Raw genomic sequence first — 20,025 nt, 5'->3', positions numbered from 1 at the left:
TAACTTTCCTTAAGATGACAGAAGGAAAAACATGAGATAGAAAACTTGGGTCTGGGATCAAAAGGATCTTGGAATATTAGTGGTGTTGATTTGGGTTGTGTTAAGGTAGTGATTAAAAGTTACTAAAAGGAAAAAGTGCCCATTGGGCAAGTTTTTAATAAGCATTATCTCTTTTAACTCCTCTCATTGTTATTTTTTCCCCCACACTAGTGTGATGTTTCTGTCTTCCTGTCTTTTCTTTCACCTCTAAAATCTATGTCACAAAATTAGTATTTTGGCTACTCTCCATTTTTAAGAGATCCTAAGTTCCTTATTAACATTTATGAAATACTGCAAATCAGTAAGAAAGGACCAAATTGAGTAAGATTTAAAAATCCTCTGAAATATGGGACTATTTGCATGCAAATAAAACAGTTTAGAGTTTTTATTCTATTAGCATCTATATGTCATGTTCTATGTTAAGATTCCTAAAATATTTTATTAAACTTTTAATATAATAGTTTGGCTTTTTTATTTGTAAATATCTTTAGCATAAAAGAGCCAGGGTTTCTTAAAAGATTAAGCTTCAAATTATTTCTCATCATTTTTCCATTTTTCTTTTTTTTGGGGGGGGGGGTCGGTCGTGGGGCCTGAACTCTGGGCCTGGGCACTGTCCTTCAGCTCTTCAGCTCAAGGCTAGCACTCTACCACTTGAGCCACAGCGCTACTTCCAGCTTTTTTCTTTTTGTTTATGTGGTGCTGAGGAATCGAACCCAGGGCCTCATGCATGCAAGGCAAGTGCTCTACCACTGAGCCACCTTCCCAGCCCCCATTTTTATTTTCTAATTACAAAAGTCATATAAAATTTTTTTCAAGAGTAAACTCTGCAAAATTCAGAGCTTAAGCAGAAAGGAAAAAGTTCCTATCTCCATCCATCCATGCACTTGCTCTCATTCTGCTCTCCTTTCCCTCCTTGAAGACACAGAGGAGGCAATTCCCAACAGTATGAATATAAAGAACAAACCACTTTATTAGGTAAGCTACATGGATAATGGGTGAGCAGGAAATACTAGTGGTCTGATAAGAAACCTTTGCTGGTCTGGCCAGGCTGCTTCAGATCATATTATCTAGCAAGTTATTGGAAAATGCATTTAGCTGTAGAGAGTAAAGGTAATAAAAACATTTGAAAGGAGACACAACAAATTCAAATCAAGATAACTTAGGTTTTAGAGGTGGGGGGCGGTGTGAAGGAGATTGCTGTGGAGTTATGGAGCACCTTTCAGTGTTTGAAGAATATAGGAAGGCGGCAGACCTTCCCTTTCCTGGCTGCAGGAAAGCATTCCAACAGTCCCCAGACAAAGCCTGCTGGAAGGTACTAAGGAGGGAGATAAGCCTTCCCACCCAAAAGGTGAAAATAACTCCTGAGAACCAAAAGCCAGCAGCAGCCAAGCTCAGCACTGAGCCCATTGGATGGCTTGCAGAGATAAAGTTCTTACTTATCAAAATACAACCCACAACTGGACAATTGTTTCAGCCCTACACTCTATGTTCCAAACTCTCTCTAGATTAATTACCGGGGAGTGTAGCCAAGCTCATTAAAAGGGAAACTGGCCTCCTACTATATAGTTTATTGTTCTTCCAAACTAAAGGGGACAAAGAGGACTTGGAGAAGACACTAACTTCTGGGCTTTCATTAGTGATGCTTAAGAAAAGATTTATCTGTGCATTTCAGAAATGTAGACTTCAGGGATCGCGTCACATCTGTCTCCTTTTAAGTGAAAAATTGCCCCTTATCTATTTTGCTGTGTATCTCAGATCATCAATTACATTCTATAACTACTGAACAACATAGTACAGGCCTTTGGAATCTGAGATCTCTCAGATGAGTTAGTTGAGCTTGTCAAACCCTCCAGAGCAAGCAACCATTTCAACTCTGTGTGTTAAGCTGCAAGGGGGTGAAAAGGCAAACTTTTTTCCCCAAAAAACAGGCTTCCTCCACCCACCCAGTCCCTTAAATCTCTTGGATCTGCCAAGGGCCTGACCTTCCAGTCTCTGCAGCAGAGGGTGGCATTTTGCGGGAGAAAAGCCCAACAGATAGACTAAAGGCCTCTGTTCAACAAATATTTGCCCACTCCAGATGGAGTGAAAGTTTGCTACATGTTGCTGGTGCAGAGTAATCAAGAGAGACCTTCAGGAAACTTGTTCAGATGCTGACAAAGAATTAGACTTAATAACAAGGTAAATAATTAAGTTTCATCCCACAGAACATTATGGATAAACCAAAGGGACTTAGCAAACTCTTAATTTCAAATTAAAACCAACACAACTCCCACGAAACAGAAATCTCTGTAATTTCCAGAGATCTCTAAGTATTCCTGCTTGGCTAGCTGACCTCAATCTACTCATTGTAAATCCGGAGGTTTTATTTATCCAGCCAGTGATCACTCCGTTTACGACATTGAGTTGTTGTTGTTGTTGTTTTTCTTGGTTAGAGAATTTATCATTCTGGTTGCCAGCATCTCCTCTTGGCCCTTCCCAAGGAGCCTAATGCTCTTCTAACGCTCATCCCTAGTCCCTGGGATGTCTATTCTAAGTCTGAAAAGACAAAATGCCAAGCAATGAAAACACAAAACCGTGGGACAAACATCCTTTAAACTGTCATCACCAAAAAAAAAAAAAAAAGAAAACCTGGGAGTGGTGAGATCCAGGCCAGACACGCAGGCTCCCCGCCTGGGGAGAGCTGCATGCGTTTGGGAGGTGAAGCAGCGGAGGAGGACTCCCCCAAATCCTCGGCTCTTACGCATCACGGTGAGGGAGGACCGGGGCACCAGCCAGGTTGTGCTGGAGTAAAGTTCCATTTTGTTTTTTTTATTTTTTTAAACTAGTGAGATCTCAGCTTCCTTTTCAAATCTGCACACTAACAGGACTCGGCTGCTTCGGCCAGTGACCAGGAGTGGAATGTGGTTATGGGCATCTAGGAAGACGCTGGCATCTGGGGGCGAACCGTTGGCGAGTGGGGGAGGTGGAGACCTCGCTGGTGGAGAGGTGGGCGCGGAGACTCCATCCAAAGGATCCCCCCCCCCCAAAGGAGCTGAGGAACGGGATTTGCAGACATCCCTCCCAGAGGCGGGGCCCTTTCCTTTCTCTCTCTCTCGCGCGCCTCCCCGAGCAGCCTGGGGCAGGGCTGCCCGGGGCACGGGCGGTGAGGCTGCCGCGATTAGCGCCCTCCCTAATCCCCCGTCCCGAACAGCCCGCGCCTGGGTGGCAGCGTTCAGTCCCCCGCGGAGACCGAGCGGAGCAGCCGCCAAGCCAACTCCCACCGTCCCGCCCCGCAGGGTCCCCCCGGCGAGGACCCGCACGGAGGCTGTCAACCCCAGGGGGGCAGGGGCGTGCGAAGCTGGGGGGCGGGAGTGGGCAGGGAGGGGGACCGGCCCGACCCGCGCAGCGGCGATCAACCCGGGCGGGGCGGCGCGAGACCCCCTCCCTCCCCGCCCGAGCCTCCCCGCGCCCCGGGGCGCCGCGAGCCCCAACGCCAGCCCGGCCTCCGACCCGCCCGAGGCAGCCCCGCGCGGGGTCGGCACCTGCGGGCCGGGGAGACCCTCCCGTCCCGGGGGAGGGGAGGGGGGCGCCCCAACCCCGAGGTTGCGGGCTTGGGGCCCCGCCGCGCGGCCCGGCTCCGGGACTCGGGCGCACCTCGGCGGGGATCCCGGCGGGGCTGAGACCCCCCCACACACACCCCGAGCGCGGGGGCGAAGGCACCTTGTCCCGACCGGAGAAGTTGGGGGGCAAGCGCCGCCGGAGGCTGCGGGCCAGGCCCGTGAGGCGCTGGGGAGGGGGGACGAGCCAGATGGATAGTGGGGGTCAGGAGCGCGAGAGACGTTAGGACTTACCGAGTGCTCCCCCCATACTATCCCGCGCCGCCGCCGCCGCCGCCGCCGCCGCTCTGGCCGGCCGGGGACCAGCGCCACCAGCCCCGCCAGCAGCCGCCCTGGCCGAGCATGCCCGGAGAGCCGCGGATCGCCCCGCCCACTGCCCACGCTCGCCCCGCCCACGCCCGGACTATCCCCGCCCACCGCCTGCTCTTGCCACGCCCCCGCCCGGGCTCTCCTCCGCCCATTGCAAGAGCCTCGCTCCGCCCACTCCCGAGATCTCCCCGCCCACTTCCCCATACTCTGGCACCTGGCAAACAGGGCAGCATCAGGGCAGAGCCTGGTGCACAATCTTCAGAGGCCTGACTCAGAATCTACAAGAATCCAGGTGAGCTGACCACTCTTTCTCTCTTCTCGTGGCTTGTGTTTGGGCTATGTCAACCAGGAAAAGCCCATCTATAGAGAGATACTTAGGAACACCCACATACACACAAGCACTCATATACAAGTCACACAGTGATGCACATAAGCAGATTCATATTCAGCCACACATAGGCTCACATAAACATATCCATAAAACACACTGACATAGAGCACAGACAATAGCAAACACTGCACCTACACATAAAAGCACCAGTGATGGCATGAAAAGCAGGTAAGAGTGACCCCAACCCTCCCCCATGTTTCTCTTGGAGCTGCAAAAAGACTGATCTACTGCCCAGATCTGCACTGGTGCAACATTCTCAGACCTTGGAGGGCAGAGAGAAGGCATAACATGATAAACTTTTCTTACAAGCTGGAGAAAGGCAGGAAGTGATGTCTAACTCTACCTAGTCAACAGTGAAAAGCACAGCCAACCAGTGTCATTGAAAAATCGAGTTTTCAGAAAGCCATTTAGCTACTCGCTACTTAAAAAAAAAAAATCATTCTTGCTAATAACTAAAAACTTCCACTATGTCCTCATGTCTGAGCCTGATACGCTCCTCACAGGGATCATATAACTAATTAAGCCCCAAAAGAAAAAGGTCCTTTATAATCTAATAAAAAGTGGGGTAGGGAAACTCCAAACCACTAATGCTGGAAAAGAAATAACAATATAATTAAGTGCTGTATTCCATTATCAACAGGACAACTAAGGAAGCAAATAAGGGAACATGGGAGGGTCAGCTCACAGGAAGGTCCTGGGAATCTACTGATGATTCCTGCTTTTAGCGCTTGGCATACATGATTCAGGCCCAGGACAGGCATGAAGAAAATGCTAGCTACCATCACTAATACTGCTACCAAAGGTGTAGTTTGTGCTGAAACCATTAGGAAGACTGTGGGGAACACCTTGAAAACAGGTGGGTTGAGACAAGGCAGAGACACAAACATCGTGTTGTGACTAGGAAACTAAGATGGGATTTTTTTTCATTATTTTCCTAGAGGAAAATGAAACACATTTGGAGGAGGCAGTTATTAATAGTTGTGTTATTAATTCTTATCAAAAAAGCATTTTCCAGGTATGGATTGTTTCAATGACATACACAATCTGTTTCTCCTCAATTCACCAACTAAAAAGTAACCTTGTGTTGTCTTAGGGTACATCTATATGTGTCTTTTCTAAAAACAAAATCACGTATCTCTATATGTATCACAAATGTATATGCATAATTACATACATGGGTATGTGTATCTATAAAATGCATAGGCTGTGTGTGTATGTATATATATATATATATATACATATATATATAATTACATGTCAGACATACACAGAGCCAAATGTGACTAAGAGGAGACGATTATAGGTACTGGATTGAGGTTAGGATTTTCCTTCCTCGTGCAGGGCTGGGGGTGGGGGGGGGAGAACCATCCAGCCCTTAGGCTGTGGAAGGCTTAAGAAACGTTTTGGTATATGTTGGGACAGGCACGTATACTTCTCTTGGTTGCCTGCAGCCATCTGCCTATATTGATCATTTTGTTTGGGCCCAGAAGGATGTTATAAATATCCAAATCGCCCTTGGAAGAAAAAAGTTCCCACCTCTCCCAAGACAATGTCATATTGTTGAGTTTCTGGGTCACTTCCACAAAAGTTTTATAATGTAGCTGAAATGCTTTGATATTGCAGTAGAAAATGACCTTGATACAATGCTAGGAAAGAATATAAAGCTAAATAAGAAATGGTGAAAGCCGGATGCTGGTGGCTCAGGCCTGTAATCCTAGCTACTTAGGAGGCTGAGATCTGAGGATCGCTGTTCAAAGCCAGACAGAGCAAGAAAGTCCATGAGACTCTTATCTCCAATTAACCACCAGAAAACAGGAAGTGGTATGGTGGTAGAGCGCTCCCCTTGAGCTGAAGAGCTGAGGGACAGCGCCCAGGCCCAGAGTTCAAGCCCCACAGCGTACAAAAGAAAAAGAAAAAGAAATGGTGAGCTGGATGCTGGTGGCTCACAGCTGTAATCCTAGCTCACTCAGTTGAGTTAGATGCAGGGATTACAGTTCGAAGCCAGCTCTGGCTGGCATGGTTTAGCACTAGTTTTGAGGGGGAAAAAAAAAGCTCAGGGACATTACCCAAGCCCTGAGTTCAAGCCCCAGGACTGGCGCACGTGCGTGTGCACGCAAACACACACACACACACACACACACACACACACACACACACACCTGAAGTAGAGTTGTGGCCCAACTGGTAGAATGCCAGCCTTAAGCAAAAAAACCAAGCAGGAGGGCAAGTCCTTAAATTCAAGCTCTAATACTGGCACATAAAGAAAAAAAAAAAAAGAATAATGAAAAAAAAATTACCAGAAAGATTTTTGGAGGGAAGGTAATGAAATTGCAATGCTAGAGATTCAAGAGAAGATGGCAGGATTCCAAGCATGGCTCAAAAGGTAGAGCAAGGGTAAGGCTCTGAGTTCAAAACAAAGTACCACACACAGGACAATGAATTTACAATTTCAAAGATTTCAAAAATGTTTGTGCTCTCTTGACCCTGGCTCTTTATCAGGATGACCTGGTTTCAAAATGCTTGGCTTCCTCTTTATTTAGTACTGAGCCATCACTAGCTTGTACAAATGCTTTCCAGCCCTGACCAAGGCCATTTCAGATGAAGAAACAATAATGAAAAAGAAAATTAGCAGAGACGATGGTAGTAGTACTGAAAGTCAAAGACAGAGGTAGAAGATTTTTCTGAAGATCTAGAAATAGAATTAAGAGACAAAGGAGGGTTAGGCTAGAAAGAAGCACACCTCTGATTTAAATGTGAGAAAAAAAAACATGAGAAAATAAAACCATTTGGCTAATTTCCATACTGATTATAAATGCCTGGCATGAGATGACAAACAGGAGATGGGGGAAAAACAGAGATATAAATAAGTATCTATAGGTAAAGACAGATCCATATTTATATTTTATTCCTACCCATGTACACATAACACATATGTTTATCATTACAGTTTTATAGAAGAGGACATTTCTTCCTAAGTCGGGCTTTAGTAATTCAGAAAACACCTGTGTACATTTTCTTTTGACCTCAACAGGAATGGCATTCTTTCCCCTAACCTAATCTGGCAATCACCACCCACTTTCCTGACTCTTTGGTCCCTTTCTGTCACTTATTTGATGTGAGGAGATTAGAGCACAGGAAAAAATATCTCTATCATTTACATGATGGAAAATATAAAATATAATGGAAAACAATGTCAGCGTGATGGTTTAGAGATCTAGCACAGCCTGTGAGCATGTGCTAGGAGCCAGCCCGGATGCTCAATGTCCCCGCCTTCCTGTGTGTCCTGGACAAGGGATTTCACAAACTCAGGAAGGAACTTGGATTACTGAGTCATGGGGCAGATGTGCAACGACCAAAGAAAGAATGCGTAAGGGTCTACTTAAAGGGGGAGGGGAGAGGCAAAACCCTTGTTTCTTTACTTATGGCTTTTTTTCAAAGACCTAAAATAACCCTCTTCTCTACTTCCTTTCGGACTCTGCTCTGACCACTATAAAGTTTCCTTTAGTTGATTTAGACATTCTTTGATTTTTTTTCTGCCTTTCGTCTGATTCTAGTTCTCATATTTACTAAAGAAGATGAATGTTCTTGATAAAACTTGGATGCTCTCTTGTGGATGTGTTCAGGAAAGTTGAACAATGATGCCTATACAAAAACTAGATGAGGTTTTATGGAATGAAGACAGACATTATAATAAGCATTATATTAATTATATTATTACATTAATGGGCATTATATATTAATTCAAAGCTATACTGGCTAGTTATTTTTAACCATGACCTAGACATTGCTTTCCCAAGGTGAACTATGTAGACCTATTTCAGGATCAACTGAGAGGAGGATTTGACCAATAGATTCCTGGTCTTTATTAACCAATGGCACAATCAGAACTTCTAATTTGTACAGATGAGACTCTGGGATCTCATCAAGCAAATTCCCCAGATGATTCTAGTATACAGTAAAGGAGCAAGGATGGAGTGCAAGAAAGGGAAACACTACGTTCTGAGAGAATATAACAGAATGACTGACACTCAATTTACACTCAGAAAGCAATATTGCCAGTGCTAGTGGCTTATATCTATAATCCTAGCTACTCAGGAGGCTAAGCGGAGGATTGAGGTTCAGAGCCTGTCCTGACAGAAAAGTCTCTGAGGTTCTTATCTCTAATTAACCAGCAAAAAGACAGAAATAGGGGTGTGGCTCAAGTGGTAGAGCCACTGAGAAAAAAACCAAGTGAGTGTAGAGGCTCTGTGTTCAAATCCCAGTCATAGTCATAGCAATCAGCATATGTCGTGCTGGGCCATCAAGCTGAATCACAGCAGTGTCCTTCATTCATCAAGTTCATTCACTGTTTGGTGCTGATAACTTAGAAGGTTTAATAGCGAAACAAAGTATATAACTTTAGAGACCAGGAAAGAAGGCAAACACTTTTCAATCACATACTTTCAGTCTAAGGACACTGAATCACTGTGGTGTTACTTTGTTTTTAAATTACTGGCTATCTTTGAGTCAGCTTTTTCCCACATAAGGCTACCCATTGACAGAACACAGCTTCTCTGTCTCTTTCTCAAACCCTGTCAACACTCATCAAGGGTGATGGTTTACTAGCAGTGGACAGAGCATTCCAAACATCTTCTGCTCATGGCCTATCATTCTCTCCCAGGTTCATAAGGAAACACTCAGTGATTGCTCATTCCTCCTCAAATGGCAGTGCCCAGCTCGGGACTCATTGGGACAGGAGATATTAATGTGGCTTCCCAGTAGAAAGATATGTAGCCAGCACCAGATAGGATCAGACCTCTGGGTAGCCTCTCTCTACCTAGACACTAGCAAATCAAAAATCATTAGGATCAACCCAGGTATTGATGACTTTATGACCCATGTATGATTTTAATTTTAAAATGAGAATTATGTGAACAACTAGAATAAAGATGTAGCTTGGTGATATCGTGTTTGCCTATCATGTATAAGGCTTGAGTTTGGTCACCAGCACTGAACACAAATAACCATGAATGACTATGAGCCAAGTTGGTTGCCAACATTAATTGCAAAAAGTATGTTTCTGTCACAGAAGAAAATGATAGGTCAGTGTGGGGGGAGGGAGTAGGTGGGTGCGTGAGGAGGTGAGGGGGGGGATTTGCTAGTCCTGAGCTTTGAACTCAGGGACTGGATGTTGTCTCCAGGCTTTTTTGCTCAAGGCTAGCACTTTACTAATAAGAAAAACCTGCCATTATCAGAACTAGCTCAATCTGGTAAGGAAAAGCCTTCCATTGCCAGAAGCAGCCTCATCAGAGCTAGCTTGTTAAGTCATTTTGAAGAAATTGTAACCTGTAACCATTGGGGTCCACTGAAACTCAAAATACCTGTGCTCTACCTGGAACTAAAACCTGGAACCCAAATGCCATAAAACAATTGCATTCCTGTCAGTCAGGGCTCAGACTTCTTGGAGTAGGAACTCCTCTGGGCCCTCTGAGTTCAATACTGGGATTGCAACTTGATTCTTCCTGGAGTGTTTTCTGCAACATTACCACTTGAGCCACTTTCAGCTTTTTGGTAGTTAATTGGAGGCAAGAGTCTTATGGGTTTTCCTGCCCGGGCTAGTTCCAAACCACAATCCTCAGATCTCAGATTATAGGCATAAGCCACTGGTGCTTGATAAGGTTCTTTTTAAATCAGTGATGGGTTGCAGGACAGAATGACATCAAAGCAGGAGGGAGAGATGAAAACCACCTTTCCTTTAGCCTTTCTCTTGAGCTAGGCACTGAGCAAGGCCTTGACTTACATTCTTCCATGTGTTCAGGTCAGCTTAATTAAGAGGATTGCATGATTTTGAGGTAATTGTCCCATGTAAGTATGGAAGAAGATGCTAATCTCCAATTAAACAAAACTTTCCATCCAATTATCTGCCTGCTTTTGTAAAACTTCCATTGTATTTTGTTTCAACTTTGTATTAGCCTTCCATCACTATGACAAAATACTTGAGATAATCTTCTTATATAAGCAGGAAAGATTAATTCACTATTTTACAGTTTCAGAGGTTTGAGATCATGGCTCTGTTACTTTGTAAGGCAGAGCATCATGGCAGGGAATCTGTGTAAGAATAAAGCTGCTGATGGAATGCTAGCCAGGAAGCAAAAAGATCCTGGAAAGGCCAGGCCTCCATTATTCCCTACCAGGACAAACCTCCAGTAAGCACCTAGCATCCTTTTACTAGGCCCTACCCTCTAAAGGTACTACCACCACCCAACAGTATTAGAGGCTGGTGACCAAGCCATTCACAAGTATGACTTTGAGGGAATATTTAAGACCCAAGCCTTAACAAGCCCATTCTACAGCATTTTCAAAATATCTATCCTAGATTTGCTCATCAGCATGAATACTTGAATAGATGACTAGATTCTGAGTTCCTGATAGAAGAGGATTGCTCATCTCTGTATCCATTTGGCATCCATCAGTCTTTACGCCCAAACAGCAACCAGAGTTGTTGACAGAACCATCTACCTTCTTTCCTTTCACTTACTGAGCCAGTGTTTTTGCTGCACTAAATCAGCCCAGACCCTGGAACTAAAACCAAGAGAGAAAATGGAATTACCAGAAATTATGCAAACTCGACAACTTTTGAAACCCCAATAAAAGCTGTGGACTTGACCTTTCTCTTGCTCCTTCTGCCTTCTTACCAACCCTAGGGCTTCACCTCATGGTTTTGTGTGGCTTACTGCTTTTCTAGCCTTTAATCGTTTCTTTCTATGGCATTGAACATGGATGTTAGCCTCATGTACCTGGATTTTATGTGTGTGTGTGTGTGTGTGTGTGTGTGTGTATGTGTGTGTGTTTGAGTTTGAATTTGAGTTTGAGCCCCCATCTCAGACAAAAATAAAAGGAAGAAATGGCATTTTCAGTTTCAAGGACATTTCCAGGACTGTCATGAGCCTAACATGTGTTAAGCCCTAGGTTCAACCACTAGCACATGTGTATGAACAGATGCACATACTACCATCACCACGACCACTGTCAACAACAACAATAAAAGTCATAAACTAAGACCTAGGCACCAATCAGGTTACCAAAGAAAAAGACAAAATGGCCAGCATGTAGATTCTTGGTCAATTCAATGTAATATCTGTCTGGGGTGTTATTTTTGTTTTTCTGGTGTTCTATGTACACCCAGCTTACTTTCCTAAACCTACTTGTTACCCTCTTCTGTGCCTAAGTGATGTATCAAATAGATTGCATGTTTAATTCTTTTTGAAAAAAATCAAATGTTCTAAAAGCAATATTAAAACATACAAAAAAAAGAGGCTGGGTACCAGTGGCTCACACCTGTAACCCTAGCTACTGAGGAGGCTGAGATCTGGGGATCATGGTTCAAATCTAGCCCGGGAAAGGAAAGTCCGTGAGACTCTTATCTCCAATAAACCACTAGAAAACCGGACATGATGCAGTGGCTCAAGTGGTAGAGCACTCGCCTTGAGCTGAAGAGCTGAGGGACAGAGCCTAAGCCCGGAGTTCAAACCCCACGATCGACCAAAAAAAAAAACCAAGAGGCCAAAGTGGAAGATCAGTGGCTTGTAGAAACACAGCTAAAGAGCTAACGAAATCACTCACATGAAAGTCAGCTTTCACCAACCATAATTGAAAAATAACCTTGAAAATCCAAACCCAGTGTTTTATCTAGATGGAACAATTAGCTAGTGTCTCTAAGTTCCCAAGTAACTGGCAGTCTTTCCTTTGCTGCACTCCTCCCCACAACCTAGTGCACTTTTTCCAGTCAGCACTGATAAGGACTTTCAGGAAGCCTCATTTCTGCACATAGCTTTCATCTCTGTGGACATGCTTGCAGCAGCCTCTTCATGCAATGCGTCATTGAATGCAATGTTCAACTGGTCAGCAAGGAATTTAATCTACTGTGTAGTTTTCTCAAGACAGGCAGGTGTCTTCACTCTTTGGTCTGTATATAGTTTCACAGCCTTCCTTGTAGCTCTTGATGGCTGGAATGTGAATTCAAAATTTTGCCGAACCTACCAAATACCTGCAAGGTACCATAACTAGTCACCGAAGTTGTATTGTATCCACCTGTCTGTGTCTTCTCCCCTTCTATACAGCGCTCACTGGAGCTAGAATACCATATGTTCTTGGAGCAGATGCCATTCATAAACAAAATGAGTATTTTTTTGAGGGAACACTTTCATTTACAGTCATGAGCCACCTGTTCATGTCACGCACTACCTGTTTAAATATGGGGTTCTGATAGATTCTATATCATTAGGGATTAATAGAAATGTAGCACATTTCCTAGTTATTGATTCTTTGCTGGCACCTCATAATGCATGGCAATGTTATTAGTACAGTTCCATTCTTCCCATCTTTCCTAGTGAGTTATAATAATAATAGGGCCCTGGTACCTGGCAAATTTCCAGCGATAGTGACACACTAAGGGCTGTGAATACCCAGTCTTATAATACTGAACAACTCAGGATGGGAAAGGCAATTTTCAGCCATCTGATAGACTATTTTAAGCTCTTACTAATTACATTTGTGGAAATATACTTAAAAGTTAAGGAGAAGTAGAAGCTGGCACCAGGGGCTCATGCTTGTAATCCTAGCCACTTAGGAGACAGAGATATGAGAACTGAGCTTCAAAGCCAGCTTAGGCAGATACAGCCTATCTCCCATTAACTAGCAAAATGCCAGGCTGGAAGCATGGCTCAAGAAGTAGGGCACCAGCCATGAGCAAGCAACTTGAGTGAGAGTCCAAGTCTGAGTTCAAACCCCACCAAAGACTAGATAGGCTGTAATCTAATCTAATACAGCACACATCTATCAATTTATTATTTGGAAAATATAGTGGTCAGTGACTATTGGCTATGAACCCAGAGGCAGCACTTAGAAATCTGCAGTTTTCAAACAAACCCTGTGGTTTACATTGTGCTTTAAAGTTTGAGGTCCACGGTATGTGGTGACCAGTCCACACAGTACTTAATACTGACAAGTGCTCCAAGCAATACCTTAGTAATCCTTGTTCCCATTTGAGGAGCTGAATGTATTCAGAGGGAAGTGCTTCCCACTTCCTCTGCCTCTGTTAGGAGGTGACCCAGCTTCTAGGGGAAAGCACCAGCAATCAGACATGCGGTCTGAATATCAAGGCTGCCATTTGTGGTGTGTCTTCAGAGAAAATGACCTCCAGCCTCAGTGTCTTCATACGCTAACAAACAGTTTGTTTTGAGGCTTCAATGAGATGTTATATGAAAGCATCCAGCACAGAGTCAACATTCTGAAAATTAGCTGTTCCTGAAGTTTCTGAAGTTCATGAGCATGCTGACAGAGATGCAAAGCATCTGGCATATCATGATATTCTATGAACCCAAGGTAACTCCCATTTTGGGGAAGTAAATATAATGGAGCACAGTTCCCACATTTGTTGACTAATATGGGTGGAAACCATTTCTTTTGCTTTTTTTCTTTTTTTAGCTGAGACTGGGACTCAAATATGACAACTGATGCTTTTGTTCATTGACTATCTTGGTACCAACAGAACCAGTCTCCAACCCCAGAAAGAAATAATTTTGTATTTTTTTTGTGGAAAAATGTTACAGAGATAACGTGATTAAACACATTTTAGGGAGGACCATTTGACTTAGCCTTTTCATTGTAAAGCAAGATTATACTTTCCTCCCTTCCTTCCCTCCCTCTCTTCTCTTCCCTTCTCCTCCCTCACTCTTCCTTCCTTCCTTCCTTCCTTCATCCTTCCCTCCCTCCCTTCCTCCCTTCTTTTCTTCCTTATTTAGGAGACCAGCATTGCCAACAGCATGTGCATTTTCAAGGTAAACAAAGCATCAGAATGTTTTAAAGTTATTGAAACACCATGAAATACTCTGAAAAGGGCAAGATATATGTTCTGCCAGGGAACCCAGACAGCACAACTTTCCAAAAGAACACTTTAATGAGAAGCCTCTAATGTGAAACATGAGGTTTCAGAGCTTCGTCAGAGCATATGACTATGTATATATGTGTGCTTGTGTGTGAGAGAGACAGAGAGACAGAGAGACTGAGAGAGACAGAAAGTCAGGGAGAAGAGGGACAGAAAACTGATGATTTGGAGTTTAGAAGGGTAGTTTGGCCCCAATGTCAAGAGAATGAGTAAGTGTGGTAGAAATCTTATTTTTAAATGCACTGGCCAAAGTATACCTATCTGAAATCAAATGAGGAGAGAATAAATGGTGGGTGAATAAGTCATAATACTCAATGCACACATATAAAAATAGAACTAGTAACTCAAGGGATGGGTGGGGTTGAGAGAGATTAAGGAAAATCATGAAAGGCATGCAATGTACTCATAAACTGACATGGTAAACTTAAACTCCATTGTACAACTACTCACAGATAATAAAAATATTAGAAAGAATCCATAAGGACTGGGAATGGAGCTCATTGGTAGAGTGCTTGCTTAGCACGCATGAAGCCCTGAGTTCAATTCCTCAGCACCACATAAACAGAAAAAGCTGGAAGTGGCCCAGTGGCTCAAGTGGTAGAGTGCTAGCCTTGAGCTGAAGAATTCAGGGACAGCACCCATGCTCTGAGTTCAAGGCCCATGGCCAGAAAAGAAAAAGAATACAGAAAAGTAGAACAACCATAACAAGGGTATTCTTTGAGGCATGGCTCTTCCTTTGAATATTGACATCAACAGATACCTGTAACTAAGATAGGGCTTAACTAACCGTTCCCCTGTTCTTTCCAATTTAATGGGAGAGTCTCAAAGAGGCAACTGGCCAAGCTGAAAGTAATATGACCATGTTAGAAACTCTCTGAAAACTTCAGTGATTTCACATTCAACTATTCTCTGTGTAGTTTGAGCCAGATTCTCTGACCCAAACATTCAGCCAACCTGCCTCTGAAGGCCTGGCTTCTATTTTTTAATTTCCTCAGGCGGATGGTATCTCCTTGCACATATTTCTGGATTGTGCAGGGATGGTACTGATGTGCACAGCGCTGTATCCACCCAAGGTATCATGGCAACAACTTCCAGGGAGGGGCAACAGCATCTTCAGCTGTGCTCACCTCCAGATGCCAGTGATGCTCATGAGGAAGGAGAATTTGGAAAGGTTGCAAAAGAAGATTCTAGAACCTCAAAAGGAGGAGGATGCTGGAGAAGGACATCATGCAGCCTGTGTTAGCAGTCCATGTCTACCACCCCTTTCTTTTATGTCCACACACAGCTGCTTCCTCATTTAAGAACCAGTACATTCTTTCCATTCCCCATGGCAGGTTAGTTTTTAAAATGGCTTAATCATTTTATTAAATTCTAATTGTACAAGCTAGAAATCTATACAGACTTATAGAAAGCATATTATTGCGGAGGGAAAAAGGCTTGGGAATTGAGTGGGTTGGGAGTCATGCTAATCTCTGAAGGGAATAGTGTGCTTTGATAATGCCTGTTGATATGATGAAGAAGCCCATGGTATATATGCTCAAAACAGAGTTGTTTACACATTGTTTTTAATATATGAGTGTGTGTGTATACACGTGTGCGCACATGTATGCATGTACACATGCACATAGATCCTAGGGCTTGTACTCAGGGCCTATGCACTGTTCCTGAGCTTTTGTGCTCAAGACTAGCATTCTACTACTTGAACCACATCTCCACTTCTGGCTTTTTTTGTCATTAATTATAGATAAGAGTTTCACAGGGCTGGCTTGGCACCCCGATCTTCTGATCTCAGTCTCCTGAATAGCTAGGGTTATAGGTGTAAGCCACTGTCACCTTTTTTAGATTCTTTAAGAACAACATGTTATTCTCATTAAGCCCGTAGGTCTGCTGACACTTCACTTAGCTAATACTCATGTCAGTATCAACAACACTGACTTGTTCTTATTTAAGGAATAGGCCAATAGTTGGCTACGGAGATAGAATGTCTGAAATTTGCTCCAACTGTGAGGTTTTTAGCTGAACCTAAATTCTGAAGTCACCCTTGGAAACTACATCCAGCCTGGATAACAATCCTCATACAAAATGGAGCCACATCACAACCCAAGCAGAGGTCAACCTGTCAGAACCGATGCAGAAGAGCACCAAGGCACAAGCTGAAATGAGTAGATATTGAAAATCAGGGAGGGTTGTTTCAGGTTTAGTGACATCCCTGAAAGGACCAAGATGTTTCTAGAAAGAGTTGATCCCTAGGAAGAGCTTCCACTGTTGCATCCTCGTTATAACACTGACTTCAAAGTTCTGTCCCTTGTTCACTACCATTTTGATTGAGAAGACAAGTGCTGTTAACCTGAGATATTTGTATTGCTGGGACTTTTGTATTTTCACATCTCATTTATAAATATGGGACAACAGGGATGTTTTGAGTATTTGGTATCTGCTACAGTTTGGATCTTGAATATCTCCTCCCAGGTCCGTGTGTTAAAGAGTCTTTCTCCAGGGTGCCACTATCGGGATCCATGGAAACCTTAGAAGATAGAGCTCAGTGGGAAGTCTTTAGGTCATTGGAGACATGACCTGTGAAGGAGACTGAGCGGCCCTATTTTCTTCCACTTCTTCTCTTTGTTCTCTGGCTTGTAGGTGAGTGGTTTTGCTCTACCACACATTCAGCCACAATGAGCTATGTGACTACTCAGTCATCGATTAGTCGACCTTACTTTCTTTACCAGTGAGGTATGGTGATGGAAAGCTGACTGACGCTGTGCCTACACAGAAACCTGACCAATATATCCTTCTAGTGTGATAGCAGCAGTGTTTTTATTCTATCACCTATTTGCAAGATACAGACATTGCTGACTACAGCTCCATCAGAGCTCCATGGATGCGCTTCCCACTGCATCCTGTTCAGCAAGGGATGGCCAGAATGCCAGAGCTCTTCTGTTATCCCTGTCCTAGTTTTTCAGTGACATTGTGAAGGACTATCACTGTGCATCTAGGACAATGTAAAGACATGTGTGCTGTGCTGCATAGCATCTCATTGCTAATCATTAAAGTCTAAATTAAACCCTAGTGACATGAGACTGACTGACAGTTATCCCCAGGTTCCCAGGGATCAAAGTCAGCGTGTGATCAGAGGTATTCTATGGTTACAGGCAGGAAGATACAAAATTTACTCTAGGCTGGTGAGAACCAGCCACAGGGAGAAGGAGGGACAGCAGGCACATGTTTAATTTATTTTGAAAGTTTTTTTCTTTTTTTTTCAGGGAGGGGAGAACTTACTTGCAGCTTACTGCAGAACTCACTGCCTAGGAAAGAGGCAGAAAAATGGCCCCAGACTTGTGAAGACAGTTGAAGCTGCAGAGTACTATTAACAAGGCAGCCTGCACAGCCACACAAAGCTTGTCTGGTTTTCTCTGTTGGAGGTACGAGCGCATCTACAGACCTCAAGGCAGACAGTAGATGGGACTGAGCCACCTAAGACCTTGACAAGAAACTGAGTCAATAAAAGTTACCTTCCTACTCTTTTATTTTCCATTTTGACAAGTATACATTTCAGTAGCAACCATCAGCTCTGTCTATTTTCAGAAGTTTGTAATCATCCCAACCCGAAACTCAGTATTCATTAGCCAGTAACTTCCTACTTCAGCTCCCTGGTAAAACTTAATTCTTTTCTTGTCTATAAATATACCCATTCCTAGTACCCCATACCAGCCACGGGGAGTGGAATATTTCTCATGTTGAATGGCATACTTCTCATTTTGCATATGAATTACTTTAGGTAGCTACTGCCTTTGAAGTTCTTCCATGTTGCATGCTTTCACTCCTTTTTTAAAGATGAATAATATACTATACTATAATGTACTATTCTTTCCATAGAGGGAGACAGTCATTAAATACTAATGATTAGCAATACTATACTACACAGGACCACAACATATGTGTCCTTAGTTTTACACACAGAGATTTTGCACACATACACACACAGAATATCTGTTTTATATATGTTATATACAGAGAATGGCATATGATATATATATATGTGTACATATTTATGCATATATACATATACACACAACATGCATACACCATTCTCCCTATATAATATATGTGTGGTACATATACTATTTATTTATTCGCCCATTGACAGACATGACAATGTGTGTGTGTGGTGGGGGGATGTGCCAGTAGTGGGACTTGAACTCAGGGCTTTATGATCTCATTTACATTTTTTGCTTAAGCCTAGCAATTGAAGGTAAGAGTCTAGTAAATTTGACTGTCTGTGCTGGCTCTGAACTATGATCATCCGATCTTTGCCTCCTGGATAGTTAAGACAGGTATGAGCCACCAGAGTCCCACAGGACATGAGGGTTTTTTTTATGTATTCTTATCATAAAGATGATGTACAGAGGGGTTACAGTTACATAAGTCAAGTAAAGAATATATTTCTTTTTGGACATTGTCACCTCTTCTCTGGCTCAGTCATGGGCGTTTTTGAGTTTTCTTGGTTTTTGTTTTGTTTTGTAAGTTGAGGGGCTTGAACTCTGGGCCTGGGCGCTGTCCCTCAGCTCTTCAGCTCAAGGTTAGCACTCTACTATTTGAGCCACAGCGCCACTTCCGGTTTTCTGGTGGTTTATTGGAGATAAGAGTCTCAAGGTCTTTCCTGCCTGGGCTGTCTTTGAATCAAGATCCTCATGGGCTGGGAAGGTGGTTCAGTGGTAGAGCGCTTGCCTTAGATGCTTGAGGCCCTGGGTTTGATTCCTCAGCACCACATAAGCAGAAAAAAAAATCTGGAAGTGGCACTGTGGCTCAAGTGGTAGAACGCTAGCCTTGAGCTGAAGAGCTGAGGGACAGCGCCCAGGCCCAGAGTTCAGGCCCCACGACTGGACCAAAAAAAAAAAAAAAAAGATCCTCAGATCTTAACCTCCTGAGCAGCTAGGATTACAGGCATGATCCACCGGCACCCAGCTTCATGGAAAATTTTTAATGCCATTTTGAACATCATTATCAAATACCTGTTTTGAGCCATACTTTCAATTCTTTTGTGTATATACCAGAAGTAGAATTGCTGGACCAGATGCTAATTCTGTGTTAACTTGCTGAGGATCTGCCAAACTGTTTTTCTCAGGGACTGGACCACTTTACATGGCCACCAGCAATGAACAGAGTTCCAACTTCACCACATTCTTGCAAACTGTGAGGTCTGCTCTGGGAAGGCAGGGCAGACTCCTCCCTCCGCTGGGCTAACTCTCCGCCCAGTAAGTGTGTCACTTAGGTAACTGGCACACCTGGAGGCAGTCACCCCTCCTCCAAGGTCACATTCTGAGCCACCTGGGGTCACACCTCCCATTGGACTGGGGGAGGCTCCCAGACCCAGAGGTCACATCTGCATCCAGTGTGGCCACACCTTCCCTCACCTGGCCCATCTTTCCCCTGCCCCTTCTCTACTTAAACCCAGGTGGGACACCAGCCTGCCCTTTGGGTCATGCCTCTCCACCATGCACAGGCAGACAGTTCGGTGAAATAAACTTCTCTTCCTGCCTGAACACCGTGTGGTGTTCCCTTCATCAGCTACCTAATTAAACCTACCTATTTAATTTACCTAACACCAACAGTTGTTACTTTACTGTGTGTGGTTTATGAGACTGCCACCCTGATGGGTATGAAATGTTATCTCACTGTAGTCTGCTTTGTATTCCAGTCTTTTTCAATTTTTGTTACTAAGGATAAGTCTGTCTTTTCCTCTAAAATCCCAGGAGCTCCCTCTGGTC

At 43.7% G+C, this 20,025-nt stretch overlaps 1 protein-coding gene and 1 long non-coding RNA gene across 2 annotated transcripts in view; one reads left to right on the top strand and one right to left on the bottom strand.

Annotated features, from left to right (window-relative positions):
• The window catches only part of LOC138804871 (junctional cadherin 5-associated protein-like), a 47,763-nt gene extending 43,791 nt beyond the window's left edge, over positions 1-3,972 (bottom strand). Inside the window, exon 1 of the mRNA XM_069989371.1 lies at positions 3,870-3,972. The gene's annotated coding sequence lies outside the window, so the exon portion shown is untranslated. The remainder of the gene's footprint in view (positions 1-3,869) is intronic.
• LOC138804872 (uncharacterized) lies at positions 3,567-17,763 on the top strand. Its single transcript, XR_011365365.1, has 3 exons — positions 3,567-4,236; positions 16,730-16,897; positions 17,521-17,763. It is a non-coding gene; the product is annotated as an uncharacterized lncRNA (long non-coding RNA).
• The last annotated feature ends 2,262 nt before the right edge of the window (positions 17,764-20,025 follow it).

This window comes from Dipodomys merriami, unplaced genomic scaffold, assembly GCF_024711535.1.
Source record: "Dipodomys merriami isolate MVZ:Mamm:240054 unplaced genomic scaffold, mDipMer1.0.p SCAF_378, whole genome shotgun sequence".
NCBI classification, from domain to species: domain Eukaryota; kingdom Metazoa; phylum Chordata; class Mammalia; order Rodentia; family Heteromyidae; genus Dipodomys; species Dipodomys merriami.
The sequence above is the reverse complement of the archived record's forward strand: the minus strand, read 5'-3'. Positions and strand labels throughout refer to the sequence as shown.